The sequence below is a fragment of the Drosophila eugracilis genome, unplaced genomic scaffold (genome assembly GCF_018153835.1).
Source record: "Drosophila eugracilis isolate 14026-0451.02 unplaced genomic scaffold, ASM1815383v1 contig_26, whole genome shotgun sequence".
Classification (NCBI taxonomy): Eukaryota; Metazoa; Arthropoda; class Insecta; order Diptera; family Drosophilidae; genus Drosophila; species Drosophila eugracilis.
The window spans coordinates 28,333-41,156 of NW_024573107.1; the positions used below are offsets into that span (position 1 = coordinate 28,333).

General features: G+C 46.4%; 1 pseudogene; it reads left to right on the forward strand.

The window, feature by feature from the left end:
* The first annotated feature begins 215 nt into the window (after window positions 1-215).
* Window positions 216-11,756, forward strand: LOC121530132 (annotated as a pseudogene).
* The last annotated feature ends 1,068 nt before the right edge of the window (window positions 11,757-12,824 follow it).

Below are 12,824 nucleotides of genomic sequence, written 5' to 3' on the forward strand. Positions count from 1 at the left end.
CACGCAACCACAACCCGCAGAGCCGGACATGGAGTCCTCCGCTGAGGAGTAGTACGGGTGAGCCGGCCAAGGGCCAATCCCAAACGTGGGAGGCCAGCGGTGCGCGGTACGTAGGGAATAGCGTAGGAACAGGCTGAGAACTTACAAGAACACTCGGCTCCAGATTAATTCCCCCAGTCTCGGTCGCTAGGAAACCGGGCGGAAGCGGTCTCCGGATGACCTCCTATGTGTTAGCCAGTGCCAGGGACAATGTGGAAAACAACGTGATCGATCCCGAGGGCAAGTTCGTGAATCATGAGGGAACAATAAGGGCAACAATGAAGTGGCCTTTGGAGGCTGGCAACTGCAGCGTTTTGATCAACGAGGGCGTATGTTTGGCCAAGCAGCTAAAGACAAAGTCGGATGAGCAGCGGTGGGCTTATCAGCAGTTTCTATTTTTCTTTTGGCTCTTCCAGTTTCACATCCGCTTTACTGTTACTCTGTAGCGCATGCGCTTGTGGATGCATTTGTAGAACTTTTGAAGTTCGAAGCCTTTGCTGTTAAGCTGTACTTCTTGCATTTGCGGAGTTGATTTGGTTTTGATTTAAGCTCGGAATATAATATGGAAATTAAACTGCCCCAATAAAAACTCTTAGTTGCTCAACAAATTTGTTCGACCATCCTTTTATAAATTCTGGCACACGTCTGGCTTTATTAACCATGAAAAGAGAGCCGTTAGAATTTAGTAAATTTGCAGAGCACCAAAATTGAAAGTTGTTTATGTGAGATTGAGTTTTCCCTAAGAGGAAGCATCTATACATTGAAAACAAAGTTTCACATCATCTGCTTACATTAAAATAAAAAATTTTTTAAAGCGATTGGAAAGTAATTTATTAATAATGTGAAAAATAGTGGACCTAAATGGCTTTTCTGAGGGACACCAGTTAATGCATAAAAGGCCAAACAAGACATCTCTAATGATCTTAAGATCTCTTGGAGATCATACTGATCTATACTGGTATTCAAAATGAGCACAATGATTTTCTCGAAGAGTTTTGGAATTGCTGATAATTTAGAGATACCTCTATAATTACCAGCATCCGAAGTTTTCCCTATATTGTGTAAAGGAATGATGATAGATTGTGTAGGATTTCTACCAAAATCGGGATTGCTGAAAAGTTTTTTTTTGCGTGCCTCAAGTACAGAACCAGTGGCAATAGTCACCGCAATAAGTACAGAACCAATTGGGCTGAGGAGAAGTGAATACGTCAAGAATTCTTTTCGTACTAATTTTATTGAACATGGATCCGGGTTTATATACATGATTTGGGGTTACAAGGATATTTACTTAGGTCTAGTCTAAATACAAATGGACAACATGGTTTATTAACAGATTACAGGAATATATCCTAAATAAGCAATTACATCAACCAAATGGTGTGAAGACACGTCCGTCGGCTGGATGCATATGGTTTATGACCCTTTTATCACATGCAGATGTGCGCAGACCAACATATCAGCTACCTATTTATTTAGGTCAAAGTAGCTATCAGAAGCAAATGAATTTCTGCTAAGTCGAAATCGTACAGAGTCCTTCCAAGTAGGGGGAAACTTATCCGTTTCAAATGAAAGATTAAATAGTTTGACAACTTACATTCACATTGAAGACGCGCAGTACCTAAGCACAGAGCCAGGAACGCTGTCGGAGTCTGGCGAGAAGGTCGGCTTAACACTCTGAAGATCCTTAAGAATACCTCTCTTAGACAGAAAAGGTCGCGTGACGAGGCTCGACTGCGGAACACCTTAGATGTAAGGCTGCCTAGGGGTGGTTGAAGGTGAATATGTGGTTTGAAAAAACTTGTCGAATATATCGGCTATTGCCTAATCAGTTCTCGCCGTTGAGTTTTTTTTTGAGTTTTTAGTTTACGCTTAGTCTTAACTAAAGTCTTAACTTAGTCTAAACTATGTATTGAGAGTAACTAATCAGAGTTTCAGTATCTAAGTATTTTTTCTAAAGCCTGAACTTTATATTTTTAAGGTGCTTAAGCCCTTGGTATACCAATGGGGTTATCCGTTCTGGGCGGGTACCTCATCGGAACACATATATCAAAACTTAGGTTTAATGCATGGTAAAATATGTTTAAAGCGGAAGTCATATCATGCATGCGTAGAGATCGGACCAGTCAGAATTAGAGATGAGAATATTGAGTTCAAGAAAGTCGGACATGCTAAAACAGCTAACCTTTTTGAACGGGGTGTTAGTATATAAAATAAAAACAACCACTTTCATTGAGTTCTGAATTGAAACTGTTTTTTATTTTTCTAGGTCCCTGCTTAGGAAACTACAATGAAAATCTTATTCTAATCTTATATATGGTCTAAACAGAGCGTCTACACCGCGTCTGCTTGCCTGCACGGGAGGGTTATCTTTTGACAACTGCGTCGGCACTCTTGGTGCAGCGTGATATTTTGGGTAGGCTCAAATGGCCTGCACTCACAGATAACATGTGCTAACGCTGTACCCTTGTTGGTTTTCAATAGCAGATCATAATTTATGGCTTTTAATCGACTTACATTGTGACACTTGAAACATGACGTGCACTGAGCTCATAAATTCTTATATTTTATAAGTGTTCATCTGAAAATTCTGGCAATGGCCGGGAAGATTATGAGTTTAAATTACATAAAATGTAATTCTTTCTGTTGCAATACAAACGTTAGTGGAATTTTTTTTGCAACTTCTCATCTTGCAACTGCCCGGATTTTTAAACCTTTATTATTTTTTATATTACTTTTTTTCCAATTGTTTCATAAATTAACATATGTTCTTCAATTTATTATATTTCAAACATTTAATATGTTACTTGGTATAGCTATGGCTTGCAATTGTCTTCGTATGTTTATTATACCCGTTACTCGTAGAGTAAAAGGGTATATTAGATTCGTTGAAAAATATGTAACAGATAGAAGGAAGCGTTTCCGACTCTATAGAGTATATATATTCTTGATCAGGATCAATAGCGTAGTCGTTTGAGCCATGTCAGTCCGTCCGCCCGTCCGTCCGTCCGTCAGTCCGTCCGTATATTTATGCATTCTAAATCGAGCCAGTATTGACATTTAGCTGTTTTGCACTGTAGGACCTTTGTGTATTAATTCGTTCAAGGATTTCACGGAAGATGTCACTGCAGATGCGTCAAATACAACTCTTAATTTTGTTGTCTTACTTTCGGGTTTGAGAACACAGTGATGCGGTATAAAGTAATGGGACTTCGGGAGATGTATAGAAGGTACTTCCTTCATATGCCCAAGAGCTTTATACTCCTTCATAAACTCTATGTATCCTTGTTTTATTGCCGGTTGTCTCTTGGCAATGTCACCACTCTCCCCACCGCTGAAGCATGCTCCAAAAAGGCTAACTTAACAATCAGTCTAGAGTCCTGAGCCTTCTGAACGTTCTGAAGGAAGTGATCTTCGCACTGTTTCTCCATTGCTGAATAGCATTTTGACTCTGGATGCAAATTATCCAATTCCCAGAATTTAGCGAGTTGCTTATCAAGCTTTTCTACTTCCGTAAGTACAGCACATACTGATGATGTAGGTGCTCTCTCCGAAATTTTCCTAGCTACAATCCATCCAAGTTTGGTATTCTGTAGCTTGGGGAGTGCATTCTTTAAGCTCATGCACTCGGCTCGCATTATATTGAAGTAATGCTCGGCTCCAAGAAGAATATCAATTTTTCCAGACTTTCCAAATTGAGGGTCAGCCAACATCATATTTTTTGGTATTTTTCAATTATCAGTTGAAATTGTATCGTTGGTTGATCAGCGACTATGTGAGGCAAAACTATTGCTTCAAGCCGTGAACTAAAATCGCCTTGTGTTGATTTTAGCTGAACGTTGATCCTTGCCTTGGAAGTCTGAGATTTTCCGCCAATGCCATTTATTTTCAGCATCGAATTTTTGGTTTTCAGTGAGAGCATTTTAATTGCTCTTTCGGAAATGGCATTAACTTGGGATCCACAGTAATTATTCCTTGAATAATTACACGGGCGGTCGCCAGGAGAATATAGCTAGATTGCTTTCCACTCGCAGATGCGGCCGTGATACTATCCGAGAGGTCCGGTTTTGTTTCCAAATGAAACAATGTATTGTGCTTTTTGTTGCATTTAAAGCAATCTCTCTTTGTGGATGTCTTTGACGGGTGATTTAGGCTTAGACATTTAACACATATTTTTTTGTTTTTGAACCCAGTTAAGACGTTCTGATGGGGTTTTCTTTAAAAACTCATTGCATTTATATATTCTGTGATTTGGTTTCTTATAATAGAAACAGTTATATTTTGTCTCAGCTCCAACTGATGCACATGTATTTTGTTTTCTTTCTTTTTCTGATCCAATGGCTTTAAGCGTGAGAAACCTTTGTTCAAGAAAGTTTAAAAATTCGTTTAAAGGGTAAATTTCCCTTGTATTTTGAACGGCTTGTTCATACAACAAGTGTTTTTTTCGATCAAGCTTTTTTGTTAGAAGACAGTGTAGAAGTGGAACCCATTTGTCTGTCTCTATGCCGATATTATTGCATTCATGCAACGATTTAATTGTTTTGGAATCATTTGTTATCATTGATTGATCCAATAATTTTTGAATTAAGGTATTACTTAATACTCTTTTATTGTTGAAGCGTTCTTCAAGTGTTTTCCACGCAGTGGAATAATTTGCCTCCGTTAGTGATAAATGGCGAAAAAGGCGCTCTGCCTCTCCATTAACGTTAGTCTTCAAGTACCACATTTTTTGTATAGTGGGTAAAGTTGATTCATAAATCATTTTTCTAAATAGATAATATCATGAAACTGTTGCCATTTTAAGTAATCTCCATCAAATTTGGGTATGGCTACCTTTGGAAAATGTAATACATTTTGAAAATTTGGACATGAATATCTTTTTATTTCATTCCAGTATTGTGTAATGACGTGTGTGAAATTTTGTTTCGCTTCTTCTGTCATTTTATTCATGATGCGCTCTTAACTGTTCTCTAAACATCGATTCTATTTCGATGTCCTCTGCTGTGGATGCGATGGATGTAACATCCGCTTCCAAAAGAGACAACTTATTGTTGAATTCTGTCTTATAATCCTCAACCAGTTGCTTAATTTTATTAAATAATTCATTATTAAAATAATCCTGTTCTAGCGTGACTCCTTTAAGGAAATTATTTATTTTATTATCTCTGGAGTTAAATTTATCCCACAGGGATTCTAACGTTAATAAACGTTCTCTTTAGTAGGCTGGCTTGGTCTTCTTGTCGACGGAATCGTTTTTGTAATTCCGAATGTCATTCTGAATTTGCTCTCCTATCGATAACTGTCCTGTCAACAACTGATGAATATTGTTCTGTTCCATTTTTACCTTTTTTATATAGTCCGATTAAGAGGTATTTTGTAATGATGTGCCTCGACTCACACCGTTGTATAGATATATGTAAATTGGTTTTGAACAGATCGATCAGTGAAACAGCAGTTTATCTGGTTCAAATCGCCTGGTTGATCAGAACCTGTCCTTTTCAACTTAAATCCTCACAGTGTTTGATCGCCAAGTTGATCGCAAACCAGAAGTAGTTGAACTTACCGTCTTTTGGTCGCCTTTTTGACCGTTGAAGACTGTAAATGACGTCGTGAAGTCGGATCAAATGGATATAATATTTGACCGATATATGCGGTTCCAAATTTTTTACCAAATTGACCTTTGGTTGATAAAACTATCGATGATGCAGGTTCGACAATTGCTGCGATTCAAAGTCGGGGGTCACCAAATATAGGATTTTTACCGAAATCGGGTTTGCTGAAAAGCTTTTTTTGCGTGCCTCAAGTACAGAACCTGTGGCAATAGTCGCTGCAATAAGTACAAACCCAATTGTGCTGAGGAGAAGTGAATACGTCAAGAAATCTTTTCGTACTGATTTTATTGAGCATGGATCATGATTTGGGGTTACAAGGATAGTTACTTAGGTCTAGTCTAAATACAAATGGACAACATGGTTTATTACCAGATTACAGGAAAATATCCTAAATAAGCAATTACATCAACCAAATGGTGTGAAGACACGTCCTTCGGCCTTTTATCACATGCAGATGTGCGCAGACCAACATATCAGCTACCTATTTATTTAGGTCACCATTTCACTACAAATCCGTGATTGTGTCGCCTAAGTTCGCAACCTCGCCGCCTCAGTAGCCGTTTGTGTTTTTTTTGGTGCTGGTTTTTTTCCTTTGGGGTGAATTCCGAACGGTACTTGTCCATTCTGCGTGCCTTTAGCGCAGCTTCCACTCCGCATCAGGCAACATCCGCCTACAATCTCACCAAACCTCGTCTACTTCTGGGTTGTTTGGTTCCTGAAGTTTTGTTTTCACATTCAAACTCATTCACATTCATACAAACCCAATTGTGCTGAGGAGAAGTGAATACGTCAAGAAATCTTTTCGTACTGATTTTATTGAGCATGGATCCGGGTTTATATACATGATTTGGGGTTACAAGGATAGTTACTTAGGTCTAGTCTAAATACAAATGGACAACATGGTTTATTACCAGATTACAGGAAAATATCCTAAATAAGCAATTACATCAACCAAATGGTGTGAAGACACGTCCTTCGGCCTTTTATCACATGCAGATGTGCGCAGACCAACATATCAGCTACCTATTTATTTAGGTCACCATTTCACTACAAATCCGTGATTGTGTCGCCTAAGTTCGCAACCTCGCCGCCTCAGTAGCCGTGTTGTGTTTTTTTTGGTGCTGGTTTTTTTCCTTTGGGGTGAATTCCGAACGGTACTTGTCCATTCTGCGTGCCTTTAGCGCAGCTTCCACTCCGCATCAGGCAACATCCGCCTACAATCTCACCAAACCTCGTCTACTTCTGGGTTGTTTGGTTCCTGAAGTTTTGTTTTCACATTCGATTTGTGCTGCACACGATATTCCTTTCGACATCGGCGCCGCTAGTGCCCACTAGTTCCGTGTGATCGCAATCCATCCACGATCTCACCGTTCTCATCACTTTAGTGTGACCAGCCACCGCTTCGAACGAGGCCCCTATTGCGCAAGTCAGTCGCCAAGCGCTGACCAGCTTATTGACTTTTGAGAATGCCCACGGGAGACGACAAAAATCCGCGTCCGATCGCAGCCATCAGTTTGGACAGATCTCAATCCGCATCTCCGCGGACGCCTCTTTTGAAGCCTAAGGCGACCAGGGCCATTCAAAGGGCAAAGAGTGACGAAAACGTCAATACAATCCCCGATCCTTCACAGAGGCAGACTCGCTCCGTTGTAAAAATGGCTCAAAGTGCGCTCGAAGTGGCGCTGAAAAAGTTCATCGCTACGCCAGATCGAATTAGCCAATTTGAGGCCGACATCAATACCCCGGGAGGCCCAGAAACAGGCTCCCAATACATGTGCGAAGTCCATCGAGACCAAATTCGGGCACTTTGGGAGAAGGTGGAGAAGTGCTATAAGAGCTGCTCCGATTTGCTCGCCGTGTCCGACGACAATTCGGCTCACCCCGGTAGAGAAGTTGTTTCACTTGCTGTCCAAAACAAGTGGTGACGCACACGCCATTGTTGCTAAGGCTCCGCTTACCCATGAGGGGTTTGTCGCAGCGTGGCAAAGCCTCACAGACCGTTTTGAGAATCGGCGGCTGTTAGTCAATAGCCAGTTGAAGATCCTTTTCAACCTCCTGGCTATTTCTCAAGAGTCCGGGGTCGCGCTGAGGGAACTGCAAGCCACCATTCAGAGTTGTCTGACAGCCCTAGAAATGTCCGCCATCAATGTTGGGGCTTGGGATTGTCTCCTGGTCTTTATGATTTCCTCGAAGCTCCCCAAGGTCACACGTTCTATGTGGGAGCAATCCGTACATAATAAGGCCGAGATTCCAACATGGAAGGAATTAGATAACTTCCGGACAGAGCGCCATCGCATTCTGGAGGCCATCGACGATGTTAGGCCTAGTGGCTCCGGGCAATCTCCACCAAGGTCGGGACTTCCTGCTGCCCCTGCACGGAGGCTCAATTCGTACGAGACTCGAGTGGCTCCGGGCCAAAAGGGATGCGATCTCTCTTCGAGGGGGAACCACCCTATCTGCTTATGTCCGCGTTTCCTAGAAATGAACGTGGACGGGCGCTCCGAATACATTAAGAGGAAGCAGTTATGCTTGAACTGTTTTGCCCGAGGGCACCAGCAGCGATACTGCACGAGCGCCCATACCTGCTTCGCACCGCGGCAATCCGTTCGCTACCGCTCCAAGTCCGCCTACTCCAGCAAGGGCTCGACCCGCACAACCTGCCAGAAGCACAAACGGCTCAGAGGATCAGTCGGATGTGTGGTGCAGGTGTGCTTCGCCTCCGGGTCTGGAGCCGTCCTACTGGGCACTGCCCTTATCAACGTGTGCCATTTGTGGTGCAGTTTCCAGGCACGAGCACTGATAGACTCAGGGTCCGAAGCGACGTTCATAACTGAACGACTGTTCAACCTTGTCAAGCTTCCCTTCAAGACTATTCAAGCCCAAGTGTCCGGTCTTAATTAGACCATTTCCGCGCAGTCTACTAAATTGTGCCATTTCTCCATTCGGTAGCCGTCTAGACCCGGGTTGCAATTAGAGACTGCGGCTTACGTTCTTCCTCAGTTGGCAGGAAATCTGCAATCATATCCGATTCCGCGGGATCGTCTCAAGGGGCTGCCCGACATTCCCCTGGCAGACCCCAACTTCTTTGAAAGCTCCCAAGTCGATGTGTTAATAGGAGCTGACATTATTCAGTCCATTCTCCTCGGTAATACCAGGGCTAACATCTGCGGGTCACTTCTCGGTCAGGAAACCATTTTTGGATGGGTGCTGACAGGCCCATTATCTCCAGCCAACCCTCGCAGCGTGTCCGTTTTTTCCACACGAGTTGCCCGTAGCCTCGGTGACTCGCTGGATCAGCTCCTCACCAAATTTTGGGAGGTGGAGGATGTGCCCACACAGATTAATTCGGAATCGGATTCAGTTTGCGAGTACAATTTTGTCCAGACGACGAGAAGAGACGAGTGTGGGAAGTACGTTGTGACGCTCCCCTTACGTGACCCCGAGCAGAAGGGTTCCGAGCTGTCGGCTTCACGGTCATTTGCTCTTGCTCAGTTCCTGCGTAATGAGCAGCGCCTGAAGAAGGATCCGCCCCTTAAGGCCCGCTATGACTCGGTAATCGTATTCCTGGATTACTTATCGACTCAGGCCACATGACCGAGGTCTCTCCCACGAGCAGTTCCGCTACCTACTACCTCCCACATCATGCCGTCTTCAACCCCGAAAGCACGACCACCAAGGTGCGGGTAGTCTTTAATGCTTCGAGCCCGTCCGCAAACGGGACCAGTCTGAACGACATTCTTTACGCGGACCCGGTCTTACAATCCGACCTGACGATTCAAATCCTAAAGTGGCGATACTTTAGGTTTGTCTTCAACGCCGACATCGAGAAGATGTATCGGCAAATTTGGATAGACCCCAAGCATACTCCGCTCCAACGTATTTTGTTTCGCAATCCCGATGGGGAGATCCGCGACTACGAATTAAAAACGGTTACCTTCGGTGTCAATTGTGCCCCGTTCCTAGCGATCCGTGTTCTGCAGCAGCTCGCTGACGACGAAGAGTTGAAGTACCCGCAGGCAAGCCAAATTATCCGGCATTTTATGTACGTTGATGACGTTCTCGCGGGGGCAGACTCCAAAACCGAAGCCCAAAGGGTGATTCGGGAGCTAAAGGGCGCCCTAGAGTCAGCAGGGTTACCACTGAGGAAATGGACGTCGAATAGCAAGGCGATCCTGGCCGACATTCCGAGCGACCACCTCCTTCGTGCTGATTTCCTCGACATCGATGCAGAGAGCACGGCCAAGACTCTCGGCGTGCGCTGGAAAGCGACGAGCGATGAGTTTTTTTTTGTTCCGCCAGAGTTGACTTGCGGCTCGTCCTTCACGAAGCGCCAAGTCCTCTCCCAAGTTGTTCGAATCCAGCAGGTTGGCTCGCTCCTTTCATTGTCCGGGCAAAAATGTTCATGCAGGACATTTGGCTTCTGGATCTGGGGTGGGTCGACACCCTCCCTCAAGATTTCTGTCAGCGATGGGTTGACTTCCTGGAGAATTACTCGGTGCTCGATCAGATTCGTGTTCCTCGATGGGTCGCGTTCCGACCACACCTAAGGGTCGAGCATCACGGGTTCTGCGAAGATTCAGAGAAGGCGTACGGCGCAGCAATTTACGTCCGTGACGAGGTTGCGTCTGCGGTCATAGTGAACCTGCTGACGGCAAAGACTCGAGTGGCCCCAGTTAAAACGGTGTCGCTCCCTCGGTTAGAGCTGTGCGGCGCCTTGTTGCTGTCGGAAATGGCCACCGCCGTTCTGCCAAAGATGCCAGGGCCCGCATCTGCCCCATACTGTTGGACGGACTCGACTATTGTCCTCACATGGCTGCAGAAGCCAGCGTGTCAGTGGACAACGTTCGTGGCCAACCGGGTAGACAAGATCGCCCAGTTCACCACCGTGCAGAAATGGGCACATGTCCGCTCCGAGCAGAACCCTGCGGACCTCGCCAGCCGAGACGTAGCTCTCCAAGACCTTGCGGATAACCAGTTGTGGTGGCACGGGCCTGGCTGGCTGCGAGGGCCTCGGAGCGAGTAATCCACTCAAGGCAACGAGGTCCCCGTGACTGAACTCGAGAAGCGAGCAGTCAAGGTCCATGTCGCGAAGGCGCCCCCCGAAGATCTCCTTGAACGTTTCTCCACACTTGACAAGGCACTACGAGTCCTTGCCTATGTTTGTCGCTTCATCCAGCGCGCGCGGAAGATACGCTCTCCGTTCGAAGAGCACCTGACAGCTAATGAGATTACGTCGGCTGAACGTCTTCTAGTTTCCGTCACTCAGCGCAGACACTTCGTCTCTGAAATGGGCTGCTTAAGCGAAAAGCGTCCAGTATCAGCGTCCAGTCCGGTTCAAAATCTGAACCCCTTCATGGATTCGCAAGGCCTTATGAGAGCCTGCGGCCGGGTCACGTCCTCTGAACTTCTCCAATACGACGAACGACATCCGATAATCCTTCCATACGACTGCCATCCGTCTCGACTACTTGTTCAATTTACGCATCGCATCACGCTGCACGGTGGCAATCAGCTGATGATCCGCCTGATTCGGGCCAAATTCTGGATTCCAAGGGTGAGGAATTTGGTCAAGTCCGTCATCTATGCTTGTAAGGTATGTATCATCCACAAGAAGAAGTTGCAGACGCAACTCATGGGAGAGCTACCGAAGGAACGGACGTCCTTCTCGCGCCCATTCACGTACACAGGTGTGGATTATGCCGGTCCTTTCGAGATCTTTAACTATACGGGGCGAGCCTGCCTCATCACAAAGGGGTATGTGTTGGTGTTTGTGTGCTTCTCCACTAAGGCCATCCATTTAGAGCCTACGTCGGACCTTACGACCGAGAAATTTCTGGCTGCTTTCGCTCGGTTCGTGTCCCGGAGAGGATGCCCCCGTCAAGTGCAGTCGGACAACGGGAAGACCTTTGTGGGGGCAGCTGCCCTACTATCTCGCGATTTTCTCCAGAGCCTAAAAGGGGCTGTGACAGGTGCCTACAGTCACCAGCAGCTTCTCTGGCATTTCATTCCTCCGGGAGCCCCCCACATGGGGGGCTTGTGGGAGGCAGGTGTCAAGAGCTTCAAGACCTTGTTCTACAAGTCCACCGCCACACGGAAATATACCTTTGAGGAGCTGGCTACTCTTCTGGCGAGGATCGAGGCGTGGCTAAATTCGCGGCCGCTCGCGCCAGTGTCCGAAGACCCTGCTGATCTGATGGCTCTTACACCCGGGCACTTTCTGGTGGGAGGTCCTCTTCTCGTCACGGTCGAACCCGAGCTAAAGGGGGAATCTACGTCAATTATTAATCGCTGGCAGCACCTGAAGGCTCTTCAACAGCAATTTCGTCTGCGATGGAAGGAAGAGTACCTCAAGGAACTCCATAAGAGGAACAAGTGGCGTGCCCCTACGAGGAATCTCCGCGTCGGGGATATGGTGGTCATCAAGGAGGACAACCTTCCGTCCAGGATTGACACGGTGTATCCAGGATCCGATGGCCATGTACGCGTGATTGACATCCGCACCGCGCGAGGGCTCGTCAAGCGGCCCGTCGCTAAGGTCGTCCTTCTTCCGATGGACGCGTCCGCCTGCCCACAATAATTCTGCGTTTCTTCCTTTCCAATGTCCCTGGAGAGCAGATGTACTCGAGGTACACAGTCCTACCGATGCCGAGTCTGCAGAGGGATCCATCCTTTGAAGCAATGTCGGCGCTTTCTACGTCTCAGCGCCGAGAAGCGGCTCCGGGTGGTTCTCGTGAACCGGTATTGCTCCAACTGCCTGGCTCACGAGCACTCCGACGGATCGTGCCGGCGTGGGGACTGCTGTAGAACATATGGTCAGGATCACCACTCGCTTATGCACCTCGTAGAGAAGCCGCAAGCTCGGCGCCAGCCGCGTCAAGAGGAGCACCGTTCACGGAGCATGGGAGACAGTACACGGAGTGTCTCAGCTGGCGCTCAGCCGTCGTCCGTCAACTCCCGGCGCGGTTCGGTTGCTTCTCGGCCGGACTCACAAGCCGGTCCACGGCCATCGACTTCCCGGCGCTCGTCGGCAGCTCCTCAGCATTCTTCCGCCACTGGCCGGCAAGCTTCAGGTGCTCCACGGCCTTCGTCCGCCACTCATCGGGTGCCGTCCACCGCTCGTCCGACCACGTCATTCACGCCTAGGCAACTTTCCGCCTCTCGCCAAGGGACCCCGCA